Source organism: Gallinula chloropus (assembly GCF_964237585.1).
Source record: "Gallinula chloropus genome assembly, chromosome: 3".
In the NCBI taxonomy this organism is placed as follows: domain Eukaryota; kingdom Metazoa; phylum Chordata; class Aves; order Gruiformes; family Rallidae; genus Gallinula; species Gallinula chloropus.
In genome coordinates this window covers 18,982,537-18,998,237 of record NC_140087.1, presented here as the reverse complement: position 1 = coordinate 18,998,237, position 15,701 = coordinate 18,982,537, and positions in this window count along the sequence as shown.

Below are 15,701 nucleotides of genomic sequence, written 5' to 3'. Positions count from 1 at the left end.
CCACTTTCTCACAGTCTGTCATGATATTTGTCCTAATCTAGTTATACCGCTATACATAAATAAAGCATATATCTCATGTTATCATTTATTAAGAGCTTTCACCTACTTTTCATTTTAAAGGGCAGTAATTTCCCTGAATACACACAAAATCTCCTCTGTTCATAACCTTATTTTCTCTTTTCAGGAGTGGATGTCTCCCTCTTTAGTGTTTCAGGTGGATTTGCAAGGAGAGAGGCGTTCAGAGGTCTTTCCATCACTTGAGGCAAATTCTGACAGTAGTGATGGTAAACAATGGACAAAGAGAGCATTATGAAAAAATCTCTTTAAGGCTTAAGCTTCCTTGTCCTGGAGCATGATAGCAGTACAGTATAAATTCTGGTATCTATATTCTATTCGATCCCATTTCTCAATGTTTTCAGAGCTTCTCTACCCTTCTGCAGCAGATCCCAGCTCGCAGCTTGTCTCCCCTTGCATTCACGACAGTTCTGATATCAGATTTGGCAATGTCTACTTGAATCATCTCATAATCCATATTCCCTCTTCTTCTTAGATCAGGAATGTGATTTTGAGGGTGATCTCTTAAGTCATGCTCACATACTCTGCTCTGTTTTGCATTCTGGAGAGATCTCAAAGACCACAAACTGGTTTCCTTTTAAGAAGTTCTACTACTGTAATGCCACAAATGGGTATTTAGTTAAAATATTGCACAGCCAAACTCAAATTTTGAAATGTGACTAATATGAATATGAAAAACAGACAAACTGTTTTGTTTAGCAAAACATTTCCTATCCTTCTGTGTGCCATGAATTAAACATAGTCTTATCTTCAATGTATCTTCAGAGTCAACTGTATTTCTTATGTTGTCATATGAAGCTGAAGTTTATAGTACTGCAAGATTTTGTTTTATGAAGTATTTTCTCAACTTAATGGGGAAGAATTCTGGGAATATCAAGCAGGGAAACAACACAATGCAATGACATACTTCATAAAGAAATTTTCTCGGTAGATTTTGATCATATTGGGCATTGCCCTGTTCTAAAGGAGTACACACCTTAAGGAAAGGCAGGTCTGAACACTAACTGTTTACTTTTAAGATCTGCGTTTCTTTTAAATTCTTTTATTTTAAGTCATAGTTCTATTTAAGAAGTTTAAGTCATAGATATGATGTGAATGTTCCTGCAGGGGAAAATTACAGGTGTTAAAAGGAGGATAAACATTGCGTGATCATAGATAAAAGCAGAAGGGGAAAAAAAATCTGCCTTAAGAGAGCAGGCTAGATTGAAACCCGAGTGATCCTGAAAAGAATGTATGCAAAAAGTAACAATCAGGCCAGAAAATATGACAAAGCAAGATTTGTGATTACCTTAAACAGTCTTTGAAGATCAAAAATACTGAGGAAAATGACTCATTTCTTCACCAAAGAGGATTAAATTCTAACAAATGAGACATACCTACCTGCAGCCAACCCATATCATAGCTTGTTCACAGGTGGTGACAACAGCAGGATACATTCAGCACTTCTGTAGGACACAGGCATTTAAATTCACATATTTATGTGCCATTTGCTATCTCTCATGACTGAACTATAGGCAATATCAGCCAAAGAAAATTCTACACTCAAACTTTCATACATCCCCTTCACTACTGAGGATTCTAAACCCAGTGTGGATTTTCCAGAGAGATTTTCAAGATGAAGTCTGAGGATTATCAAATCTATTAGGTTCTGTGCTTTATGAGTCTCATGTTTGAGTTTTATGATTTGCCTTGTCACTTTTTGACATAGTGCCAAGAAGCCAGGTGCAGAAATGTCTAGGAATCCATCACAGATTGGAACTGATACCACATTCTCAGACATTTAGACAAAATATAGAATTATAATTCGAATATTGTTTACATCAGATGAACGATTAACATTCTTTTTATTTTCCCTTTGATTTTGATGTAATGACCTTAATGATGAAAGAGTTTTACTAGTTGCTCATATTCCTCTGTTACTGAATCAGTAAACTGTTTTTCATGATGCCTTGACAGTTTAGCAGTAATGGAGGTTTTCACTGAGTAAGGAATGCAGAATTCAGTCTGAATAAAATAGATAGGCAAGGTATAATGAGTGAAAGATTTTGAAAAAAAGCCTAAGAGGGACAATAGATCAATCAGATCTGGATTTCAATTTCTCTTGGATTTGGGTCCTTAATTCCTTTAAATTGCTTCTGAAAAGCCTAGCCTTAGACATTTCTGTGATGAGACAAGTAGCAAAAGTTTCTGTTACATAGCTTTGCCTACATTATAATTAGATAGCAAAAGGTCAAACAATGAGAAGACAGTTGCAGGAATTCTTCACTTGAATTTACTACACATATGAGGGATCTAATTATTTTTTTTAGCTGTGGGACTTAAGCAGATATTTCACCTAACTTAGCAGTATTGGATTAATCAAAACCACAGTGAAATAAACAGAAAAGACCTTGGTGCTTTTTGTATTTGTTATGATGGTCAAACTGTATTAAAGTGAGGAAATTTAATACAAAAGGGGTTTTTTTGTTATAAGCAAAAAACACCACAGTGAAATAAAAATAAAGTAGTAAAAATGTTTCTGTCTTACCTTTCTGTTTCTTGCTCATCACTTACCTGTAGAACTTACTGTAAGGTTCTGGGGTCTGTCATATGCTCTCGGAGCTGATCTTCAGCAAGTAGGACATTCAGCTGATGTTTTAATAAGAAAACATTGATAACTTACCATCTAGAAGAGTTAGTGTATCTCACATGTATCTTACATCAGCCAGTTTTCATCTAGTATACTGAAAAGTAATGCACTCATATTACATTTCCATGCTTCATCTCCTTTCGGTTTTGGTGTAAGGGGGTGTATCAGTATCAGTTATTCATTTTAAAATAACGGAATTTACATCCATTATGTATATCTTCCAATGCATTTGACACCAGGAGACAAATCTTCTCAAGATTTGTGAACAAAGTTCACACCAGAAAAGCTGCTACTGCTTCTGGTGGAAAATAATTGCCATGCTAATCACAGCCAAGCATTTGCTGACCTTAAAAATACAATCACAAATCTTGTTGCATCAATCAGCATGACAAGTCTATTACACTCCGATGAGTAACAGATTATACCAGTCCCTGCGTTCACCACACTGGGTTGAACATTTGTTGGTTGATGGTCCTGAATCATTACAGAATCTGCTTTAGGTTGTATTTCACAGGAGGTTATATTTCACAAAAGAAGTGAAAGGAAAATTAAGAAACAAACAAAAAGGAGAATTAGAAAAAAATAGAGTGCAAAAATCTAATTCATAATTATGACCTGCATGTGTAACAAAAATGTCTGAGATCCCAGGATTATGATAGATATTGACAATGGAAATATCCAACCACTGTGAATCAACCAGAAGGACAAAAATGGAAAGTGTGCCCACAGGAAGGGTAGTACATAGGATGTAGCATTCCTCAAGTCTTGAATTAGTGACTAAGCAATATTTACCCATTAAGGCAACTAATAACATCTGTGAGAATATTCATTGTTCCAAAAGGGGGAACTCAAGAGTTAATAAGGAAAAAAAAAAAGAAAATTAAAAGTGAATACTGGGCAAAAGTTGCAAACTGCAAACAGCAAATTGTTCTGATTGCTGTAGATTTTTTAAAAATTAATTTACAAGCTTTTCTGAAATAGTCTGCACAAGTCTAAGGAATGGGAAATAATAATTCACATCCACTATCTATTATTCATTCTGTAAGCTATCAAAAGAATGTAGAAAGTGGTTTGTTTTTTCTCCATGCTCCTTGATTGTCCTATACATCACAGTTATTTTACCTTTTCCTAGGTTGAACACACAGATTTTTCATGAAAGAAAATAATTTAAAAAGCTTTTTTTAAAGGTGTATGAACAAAAAAGCAATCTATGAAGCTGAGGTAAATGTAAAATTAGAAATCCAGAGACAAACCTCTGATAACTGTACTAGAGTGAAGAAGTGTATCATATGGAATCATAGAATCATAGAATGGCATGGGTTGGAAGGGACCCCAAGTATCATAGAGGAGCCAGGACAGGTGAGTCAAACTGGCCAAGAGAGTATTCCAAACCATGTGATGTCATGCTTATCATAAAAAGGGGCTGGCTGGGGAGAGGTAGGAGGGGTAGTCCGCATAGCTCAGGTCTGAGTTGGGGCTGAATGTCCAGTTGGTCCTTGGGTTGGTAAATTGCCTTGTGTTATCACCCACTGTGCATATTCTGAGTATTTTTGTTATTTCCCTCTCCCTTTGCTGTCCCGGTAAACTGCCCTCATCCAAACCCATGAGGTTTGACTGTGTCTGCCCATTCTCCTCCCAGGGTAGGGGGGTGAATGTGTGTTCACGGTGCTCAGCTGCTGGCTGGAGCTAAACCACGACAATATCTTATTAAATTAATCTATTTTATGGATATACATATATATAATATAATCTTGCAATAAGAATAACAGAATGAAAGACTGTGGATAGAGTTGAACTAAGGAATCAAATGCAGGCTAAAGGAACAAAAAAATAAAAACTTCTCTGATAGAGACCCGTACCCATGGAACATATCAGATTGCAAATCTTGTTCTCTGTTGGCAGAAATCCAGAAACTTCACATGGATTCATGCAAAACAAAAATTATCTAAGATTCCTCAGTAATTAGCTTGGACAAAAGAAGATGGAAAAGGTCCCACTGTACCTTCTGGTAAACTGGAAACTCCAGATTCAGTCTTCACTGCTATAATTGGGAACTCTAACTATTTGGGCTACTAGTTATTTTGAGATATCCGTGAGCAAGTCATATAAAGATGCTTCTCTGTCTTGTTTGCCTTGCTGATCTTCAAGTAATCTCATTAATTTTAGCCTCTCAAATGTTGGAGAAAATCCTTTGTACTGAGTCTTTTAAGTTAAGAGGACCAACTGTGCCTCATACTATATTTTGGAAGTGCTGGAAACAGATACTTTTATAAGCATCAGAAGAAATGATATGGTGCCATCTTAAGAATCCCCTCTATATTAGGTAGAAAGAATTGAATTTTTTTTTACAGTGTCATTTTTGCTTTGTTCTTTAAAGCTCCTTGCAGGAGACACAGTTAAACCTGTATAGGTTCAATGACTTCAGGCAGTAACAAGCCTTCAGTAATATTTACAAGTTAAGCTTAATGGTGTGAGAGTGTGTTTGAAAACAAACAGAGCAAAAGGTAAGGTAGGCCTATACCTGCCAATTCTTAAAGTTTAGGAATGAACTATCTGAAAGTTATTATCCCCTTTCTATGCTTTCTGTTTCTAGTTATTACTGGCTTGGAAAAATGTGATAGCTGTCACTGACAAACTGTCATCTACTCGTCATTTTTTCTGTTCTTACTGCTGTTTGCAGGACAATTCAAAGAGTTTGAGGACAAACACAGCTAGCTCCCTGGAACTAAAACTTATATACAGCTCTTTTTAGAAGTACACATCCTGAAAGAAGTATGAAGTTAAAGAAATACTTTACTATAACCCCACTAGTCAAGTACACAGTAGAGTTTATGTTGGAGTATCAAATCTGTCTGTTCATTGAGTCTATACATCACTTATGTACACTATGAAGAAGCCACACAAGTGATGTATGGAATTACACCTGAAAGGCAGACCTGTGAAATGGAAATCTAGCTGTGGTCAGGTTTTGCCAGAACCTCACTAACCCTAATTTCTCTGTGAAGCAATTCTATGCGTGTTCTAGCCTGCAGCTAAATAAGGGACAAGCTAAGAATCAAGAAAAAGGACATAAGACAGGACCTTCATTTCAGAGACTGAATTCTAATTTCAAAAATGTCAAAGTAAATGGAAAGTGATTTTTATTTAAATAGAACCATGGCCTTAGCTAAAGATTTCATGAAGCAAAGGTAGGAACAGAATGACAAATAACCAGGCAAGGAGGAGCAATATGGAGGGGGGGGGGGGGGGGGGGGGGGGGGGCGTGGAAAGCCAACAGTCCATATTACCAGAAGTTATTGCAATTTGCTGCATACTTTTTTTAAAATTAGGTTATGCTTTTGTCAAGAGCATTTAATGAGCTTTCTAGGAGACAGCCTATGACTTCAGCAAAAGGAATTGTGCTGGAAATCTGTTAACCTTAGTGCTGTGGCAGGTCAGATTAAAGCGATCCCTTCCGACACCAAGATCTGTGTTTAATAACCCTATGGTGCTGCAATCAGGCACTCTCAAAAACTAGAGCACTTGAAGCATTGTACTCTAGAGTATTATATTAGCAAGAAAAATCAGGCAACAAAGGTTAATTTGGAATGCCTGACCACCTGCAGAGAGCCTCAGTGGGGCAGATGCATTAAGCACCTAGATGCTTTGTCCTCTGTCATAGGTCCTGGTGCTGGTCATTCACAACAGGACATATCATGAGCACCTACACCGTGCTGTAAAATGCCAGACCTCCAAAAATTAACGGTCAGATAATGCACAGCTTAGGTCAGGGTTTGAAAACTGAGGGCATAGTAAAAATTTTCAGCTGAGAAACCTGAGAAGTCATCTAAAATAATAGCTGAAGAAAGCTAGAAAAATAATAGAAGCCATACCAATCACTACAGCAGTCTTCATGGGATGCCAAAACTGAAACAGAAAAGTTTTGTTTTCAGAACCTTCACTATTTCACTGAGGATATTTTTAACAGAAACATTTGACTATCATCTCTTGATACAATAAAAATATATCTGAAAGTCAACACATGGAAATATAGGTACATTTAAAATATATTCACACTGGTGAGTTGGTAAAGAAATAAGTGTTTAGAAAACAAGTATCAAAATAGTTGAAGGGAAACAAAATCAAATTTTACTGTACAATTTACTAAAAAATTTACCATGTGGGTGCAAAGTTACTCTTGCAGTCTAGATTATTTGGTCTGCGCAAATATCAGGTAAAGGGTGAATGCTTGAGTAGAATGGAGGTATTTGCAGTTAGAAATGGTGAGGTTTACATATTGAAATTAAAATCTTCTGAACAATAAGCTTCTTTAACTACTGTATTCATTTCCCCATGGCATATAGAAATTTCCCATCACTTGATACATTTAACTTTATAGGGGACATAAGTAGTTGTGATGGAAAGATGAATGAGAAATGTTTTTCTGCAAAATAATTAATACTATACTTTCCACCGAAATGCACATGAACTACCTTTAGTTCCTGTCCTCTTGTCCAGGAACAGGAACATGAGAACCCGAGACAGATTGAGGTGAGAAATTCATTAAGAAATTCTGAAAATACCTCACTAGTGGATGATTGAATCCAAGACACCATAAATCACTCAGATATATAGTCTCCAGGGCATTCACCTAGATGGAAAGGCCTCACTGATGTCAGTGTTTAATAGTAAGGTAAATAAAGTGTAATGATAAATCAAATAAATTTTCTCTTGAGTGATTTACAGTTGTATGGAGAAGCTTGCAAAGGATGTTAGACTTATGAAAGTGAAGGGTCATGGATGAATTAGATCAATCACATGCACATTTTCAGAGGATTTCTTAGTAATAATCAGATTACTTATATGCTTACTCACATTGGAAAATGCTGGTTTCAGAGTGAAATTTAATATCACATCTCAACAGAGAGAAAGTCTTTCAACTGAAATCAATGCTAGGTAGAGGACTGGAAATTATTTGACTAAATGTCAAATTTCAATCAAATTAAATTTTATTTAAAATTATCAGGTATAGAAATATTATTTTTATTTTTAATGAGGGAACAACTTTGAAAAATACTTTTAAATCATAATGCAGTTTGAAATTTGAATATATTTCTTATTTTTAAATAAAAGCAAAAATTTTATAACATTATTTCTTTTACCATTTTGAGGTGAGAAACACTTACCAACTTTTCTAAAAAATTGTTATACTTTTGAACTTACACAAAAAGCTTAATCACTCGACTTCAGTTCCCATAATACATATTCAGTTTTCTCAGATATTATTATTATTATTATTATTGTAATTTTTCAGAAGATATGAAGTCCCAGCAAGATAGCAATGAATAAATTATAAGTTTTGTGGTAAAGAAAGGATTAGAGTTGTCTGGGATAAGAATTGCCAAATAACTATGTTTGTACAATGACAAGAATATTTGGGTATGCTCAGATGCTTCAATAAAGGTATATATTTCTTGATACAAACTTTTCTTACCACAGATTACCATTCCTAAATTTAAAAATTGAAAGTCTATTGCTAGAATGAGCATTGTGTTTCAGTAATTGTTCTCAAAAGCTATTCTGACATTGATTTTGTCTTTATTAAACAACACAGGGGTGAGTTAATTGGTTGTTTCAGAGACAGTCAGACCCTCCCAAGTCAGTTCATTCTCATAGACAAGACTAGGCAGAGCTATACAGAGTCACTGGAAAATAATAAGAACACTGCTGCAATTTATTTTTTTTAATTTAGTTCTTTAATTAATTGGAAAATGAGTGGAAAATAATGCAGAAGAAGATGAAAAACCTTTCATCCTTAGTTAGTGTTTTGGACGAAGGTACAGCTGGCATTTTGGCTATTTTCCACTGTGAGCAGACTAAAATTTCTAACATCAATATTTTAATGGGAGTTTAAAGGTGTGCTAAAAATTCAGAATTAAGATCACTAGACAATTAGGTTTCCATTAAAATCAGGATACCTGATGCTGTTCAGCAACTAGATGTGACTAATTCACATGGAGAAGACTAATAGCACTACAACATCTTAATGTCTGCCCAAGTGTCCTGATTTATTTATGACACATGGATCCAATGGGGAGCTCCTGGTTGCACAAGAGAGCTTGGTATTTATTCCACTTTGTGCTGCTTGGATCCCAGTGTGCTAGCAGATGGATTGTGCGTAAGATTTAAAGTGTTCTACTTTAAAAGAATAATACCCCTCCAAAAAAGCATTAATAGATTGGAACTGATTTACCACTGCAGGAAAAAAACTTCCTGTTTATGGTGACCACTGGAAGTACAAAATAAATAGAAAATAAATGAATAAAATCAAACAGCTCACCCTTGGTGTTTTTTCATTATTGTTTTTTAACTCCTTAGAAACTGTATTTCTTCAGAACAAACACAAACAAGTTTTGATTTTGTGTAATGTGAAAGACAAAACTGGGAGTAGTCTGACAAGATGAACATTCAGAAACTTGTTGAGCTCTGCTTTACTTTACAAATGTGGATCTGCTTGAGAAACACAAGGGACTAAGTAAACACCTGCAAAAATGAATCAGTGTGTTGTATGTGCAGACAGTTATTTGACACATTGCCTCATCGAGATATAAATAAGACAAATAATACAATTAGGTACTTTTTATTTCACACATAATAAAACCTGCTTTTTCCTTTGCACCTGGTTTTGAGTTTTTGTGGTTGCACCTAAGTCATGTTTTCAAGTTTTGCCTTGTAACCATGTGGACTAGAACCTTATTTTTTACATAGAAACTTGGATTAACAACTAACCTGTTTACTCCAAGACCTAGACAACAACAACAACAAAAAATAACCCCCAAAAAAACCCAAACCAACGAACTAAATTCCAATGGTGCAATACCATGACTTAACACAGCAGGTGGCACAAACTGCCACACAGCCATTTGGTCACTCTCTCCAACGGTATGAGGGAGAGAAGATAAAGACAATTTATAAGGACAGAAAAGTAAGAAAATAATAACCATGAAGAATATTAAAAATAAGTGATTAACAGCACCATAGCTCTCTACCCAAAACTGATGCTCAATTTGTTCCTGAACTGTCCTGCCTCCAGGCCAACTCCCCCAGTTATATACTGGACATGATGTCATATTGTATGGAATATCCTCTTGACCAGCTTTAGTCAGATGCCCTGGCTGTGTCCCATTGATGTCTTGGGTACCACTTGCCTTCCTGTTGGCAGGCCAGCATGAGAAGCTGAAAAATCCTTGGCATCTTGGAACCAATCAAAACATCAGTGAGTTATCAACATTATTCTCATCCTAAATCCAAAACACAGCACTACAGCACCTGTTAGTATGGAAATTTAACTCTATCCCTATCAAAACCAGGATATGTAACCTCCATACTCTATTAGGATGCATGAGAGAGTTCATGACTGGAAATCCACCAGAAACAAAGGGAGAATGCATACAGGCAGTGTAGCCTCACCAAATTTTCTATTGTTTGTTGGGAACTGTATACTTTAAGCAATGTTGCCTATGAAGAAAGTGGCCCAACTAGAGTATATAGTATAATGGAAGGTGGTATGCAGAACCACAAATTTAGACAACTTGTATTGTCATACAGTGTTGAACAGTTTTCAAGGTTTGTGTATGCAAGACCAGGTAATGCAGGGATGTTTAAGGAGGCAGCTGAAGATTCATCTCCATGTCTTTGTGGGTATGTTGGCGTAAATCCTTCAGTCTGAATTAATACTGTTCTGAAGTGAATCTCACAATTGTTTCCAATTACAATTCTTTGGTTCAAACTGCTTTTAAAAATGTAGATAAATTTTATACTTTTTACTTATTTAAACCATTTTCTATGTCCCCTTATATTTCCCTTTGTCACTCTGCTGCATTTTACCACACAACAGTATAGGAATGTTTCACAGTCATTAATATGGATTAAACTTAGATTTTCTTCCATTGTTTCCAGTAGTCCAAATTAAGAAAAAACCTTTCTCTGAGTTCAGCACTGCTATTCACCACTAGTTTTTGTCTTTCTGATGATGTCAGCCATTGGACAGTTTCTGCTGATCTTTTGGTGTGTCACCAGCCCTTTCAGTGGGCAAAAACCAAGATGTATTCTAAGGATTCCTTACTGGAAACTTTTTCATTTGATGAGTCATTCCCCAGCTAAACACCAAAGTTATAATACATAAAAAAAAAAACAATGATATGTTTAGAAAATATTTTATAATATGGTTTGGGATTTTCAGAATATTTTACATTCTTGTTTCTCAGCAAAGTGGAAATCGCAGTTCAGAAGGGGGAATAAAACCTTTCTTCTCCTGCTCAGGAGTCTAGTGATCACTGCAATCAAGCAAATTTCATTCCTTGCACATATGAGCACATGTCCTTGTTCTCCCTGAAATACTGAACTCCAGCTACAGGAGAACACACTATCTACCTTATTATAAGGTGATGTAAACTGGATTGCTCTGTTGTCTATTGTTGCTATTTCTTCATGACAAGTCTGGAAAACTGTTTTGGACTGATCAACGTGCATTGCTGAACCTTGAACTAGGAGGGTTTTAATTTAATTTACTTGAAAAAGAAAAGGTAGAAAAGTGTAGAAAACCAACAAGGTTTGGTACGGGGAACTATTTTAATCTGTCATTTTTGCTGCTATTACATTTCTCTTATTCATCTTCTAAGCTCAAACAAAGAAAAAAGTAATTAATTTTTTATAATTTATTCCAAACCTCTACTTTTGGTGCTCTTCTCTGAGCTCTACTGCCCTTTGCTTGGTTCTTATCATTGCACAGCACCCTACTGCGGGAGTATAACACAAATAACCTCTGACATTTGCACCATTGTTCCGAGGCACATCAGCATTTATAATATCCATAACAGAATATTTTGTAGTCCTTGGCATACTGTAAGTCTGGGGGTTATTTTGTGCTGGCAGTTGCTCTTTACGCCTTAACTCCATGATATGCAGGACATCCCCAGAAACTATTGCTCTCCTAAAACTATGTCAGTGTTAAAGCACTTACAATAAACTGAACAGCAAAATGCTATACTGGCTCCAAGTATGCACACCAGGGTTCCTTGAGCAATCAAACTTGCTGAAATTAAAGGTCAAGAGATCAGAACTGTAACTTTAAGCAATCCTAGGGAAGGCAACAATCTTCCACCTTTGTTGTATTATGCAAGCTGCCTATGATCGCAGAACGTGAAAAACAGCTATCAGATCACAGGATCTTTTCAGAGCTAGAAGCACCTGCAGTTAGGAACAAAAGAACTCACAAAGCCCTCCTTTCATAAGAGAGGCTAGCTGGTAGTTCAGTGTGCAACTCTTTGCTAAATGTGTGAAAAGTAATCTCCAGCAGAAGACAATGTTATAGACATTGAAATTTTCTATTGAATTCCTTTCTTGCATCCAGGTTGTCAAAGGAGCATGTAAACAATTAGTTTATTGGGAGAGAATCACAAACACTCCAAAACAACAAACAAAGGAACCAAACCAAAACAACAAAACCTACAAAAAAAACCCCACAACACAACCAAACAAAATCCAGAACACTGAAAAAATTTTACATTTTAAAAGCAGCTTTTATCAAGGAACAGGCAGTGGGTTAAGAGTAATCACAGCAAAATAAAAGAAAAAGGTTGTATTCACTACCATTTGGAATCAGGGATGAAAAAGTGAAAATGTACCCAGAATATGTGTGGTGATTTTTCTAATCCTGTTTGATTATGGAGTATTCACACTGGCTCTTACTGGGGTACAGTGAGAACTGGGTATGTACAGTTTGCCTAACAGTACTGTGAATAGCCAACACCAGTTGCTGAGACTCGTAGCCTAAATCTGAGTTGTATGCAGCTGATTTGAAAAGCAGCAGATACTCTTGCTCAGTGTTGTACTGTTGTCTACATTTGCTATTTGGTTTTAATCAGAACTTCAGTTTTCACTCAGCTCTCCTGATAATCCTACTTACTGCTTGTTATTGCACATATAAATTAGCATGGGCTCAGAGATCACAACCTGGGTTCCTTTCTGATGAAATTAAACTAGAAGATGTGCTCCATGAGTTCACCTAAATGTTCTCTGTCTGCTAATAGACATCAGTCCCTGGAAACAGACTAGAGTAAAATGAAATTAAATTCACCCAAGTGTGTACAGTATGCATATCAAATCTCCAGCATTAACTGCTTTGTTCAACACTTGCTCCTTTTGCACTGCTAATATAGATGCAGTGTTTGCATTTGCTATTCCTCCATGCAGCCCGCAGCGTCTAGGGCTCCTCCTTACAAACTAATGGCAAGGGGGTGCTCAGACTAGTTACAGATCTCATCAACTTTGTTGCTTGATGAAATCGGGGATCAATTATTTATCTACCTAATATCAGGCATATCATAGCTTATCACTGTAAATGGGCAAGACAGTGGTGCAGCAGGCTGCATATCACTAATAGCACAAGTTCAAGAAGAAAGCTTCACAGACACAGGATTTCTCCCCTCATATTCTCCAAAGACCACTGAAAGATTTTCTCAAGTGCAGGGTTATTATCTATAATATTTGAAATTATGCATGACAAGAGGCCATGTCTGTGCTTGAAATACAATTTAGAGGAACTGTAGTTTGTGGCAAAATGTTTAAATTATATATGTATGCTATTAAATTTATACTGTAGAACCTGCACACCACTATTATTTTTTTCCCCCCCAAGAATATTGTAAAACTGAACATCCAAACACACCCCAAAAAAATTATTGTGTTAGTGTTTCAGATTTGGAGAAGGTGACTCAGTTATGAAATATATAGGACCGACTGACACAAGTATTGGAGTGCACAGTACAGAATTTACTGCATTAAGATGGTTCTTTAGGAGCTATATGTGGTACGTGGAAATTGAAGAACTATGCAATATTCTACTAAGGTCAAAGGTGTGAACTGCAGGTTGATTTCACATGGCGGGCTTTCCCAGCACTAAAACAATGCAAGCCCTGTTTATACATCCTACATATAGGCAGCATTTGTTAAGTGACACCCAAGCAGTTCTAGTATCAAGTGAAACTTAGTACAAAGGTGTTCAATGGCAAATTATTCCCATGTGTCCACTGGCCCAAGAGATCTGGTTTTCATCTTTTCAGCTACCTATCCCACTGTCTGCCTGTCCTCGACCATAGACTAAGTCAGTGTGTAGTCATCAAGAAATGATGGTAAATGGAGCTTACTAATGTAAGAAATAGAAGTTGTTCTTGCTTTCAGTTACTGGATTGGAAGAAACCCAGGTATTTTTACACTATTTTCCAGTGCAGGACTGCTTTATACAACTTGACTTAATACTGTCATTTCTCCTTCCAGCCCTACTCTCCCAGAAAAAAGTCAAGGATTTGATTTCATAATATGCTTTTAATTTCTTAAAGTTAATTTAAAAAACTCTAGCATATTTTTTAAGACTCTTCCATGATGTCATTTAAGACATAAAATTTCTTCATGTGGGCTTGTAGAATGAATGCTGAGCCTAAAGAGAACAGAAAAGGGAAGACATTAGCTAATTCTCCTGTAAATGCCAGCTCCATCTGAGGAGAAAACTGATTCAATATCTTTACCTGGGAATAGACATCAGTTCTCTCCTTATCATTGTTTCCCACTCCTGGTCTGTTGTATCAGCCCTGTTAATATTCCCAACACCTTACTGACGCATCTCTGCAGAAGTGGAGAAAAGGACATGGTAAAGTGGTGAGAAGAGGGATAATAATAAAAACAGCAAAACAAAATAAAATGGAAACAAATGTAAACAAAAAGCCAATTTAATATCACACCTAGTAAGTCTACACCATATCACTGCCATACAGAAATCATTAAGCATAACAGAACTGACAAGTTGAACCACTACTGGCATTTCCTTTCCCAAACCTGATTATTGTAATGACCTAATCTTCAAATTAATTCATGATGCTACATTGCTTCTTTTATGAAATTGTATAGATTTTTCAAGTATACCAGATAGAAGATGCAGTTAATTCATATGGGGAAAGAAATGGTGTATCTACATTTCCATTTTAGTTCAGGTGAGAGATGCATTATTGAAGGAAACCTTCTGATTGTCACTACTTGCCATGTGTTTGTACACCTTTACAGCATTAGAACTGAATTTGATTTCAAAGAAACTGAAATAGAAGATTCAGTCTTATGCAGTACTTCTAACACTGATGAGTGTCCAGTTTGCAGTACCTGACTAGAAGTAGTCCAAAGTAAAACCTGCTGACATGTGTCTGGTGTGGACAGCACTTTATTCTTATTTTCCAATGGTATCTCATTATTTGCTAGGATAGAAATCAGCAATAAAATTTTCATATTATATCTGAGAAAAATGGTCAAACTCATTGACAACTTCATATATGTCAAAAAACATCTGAATCAATTTTTGAAGCACACTTTCTTATCTTGAAGAAAAAAATAAAATCAGCCATTAAGTACCAAAAATGGTAAAGTCAGTTTAAGAAGAAGATATTTTCTTAGGATATGGCCATTTGAATGTAGGGACTTATAATGAAAACTATCTTTCCATCTTGGTTGCAGATGTTGTTATAATTCTGCCACAATCTAGTAGATAATGAACGGCATTATTATTGTTTGCACAGTGTTTGCTCGTTCAGGAAAACAGGAAATTCATAAAATGTCTAGAAAGGTAGGATAGTTTTGAAGGTGTACAAATGAATGCAGAGAATATAAATTATTTACTGGCATGTAGAAAGTCTTTATTGTGGACATAAGCCAATCTGAGAAAGACTTTTGACATATACAGACCATATAATAGATACATCCAAGCATAAGAGTATTAAAAACAATTACAAAATTTCATATATCCCCCATAGAACCCAGTTTATATGCTATGAGTCTTAGAACCCATGAAAAAACTTGCCTAAATATCACATAAAAAGAAGTTGTAACTAAGTTATATTTGGCAAGATGTGCACACATGAAAGCCAATTCATAACAAATGTTGATGTCTCCAACTCACAAATTCTCTAATTCATTC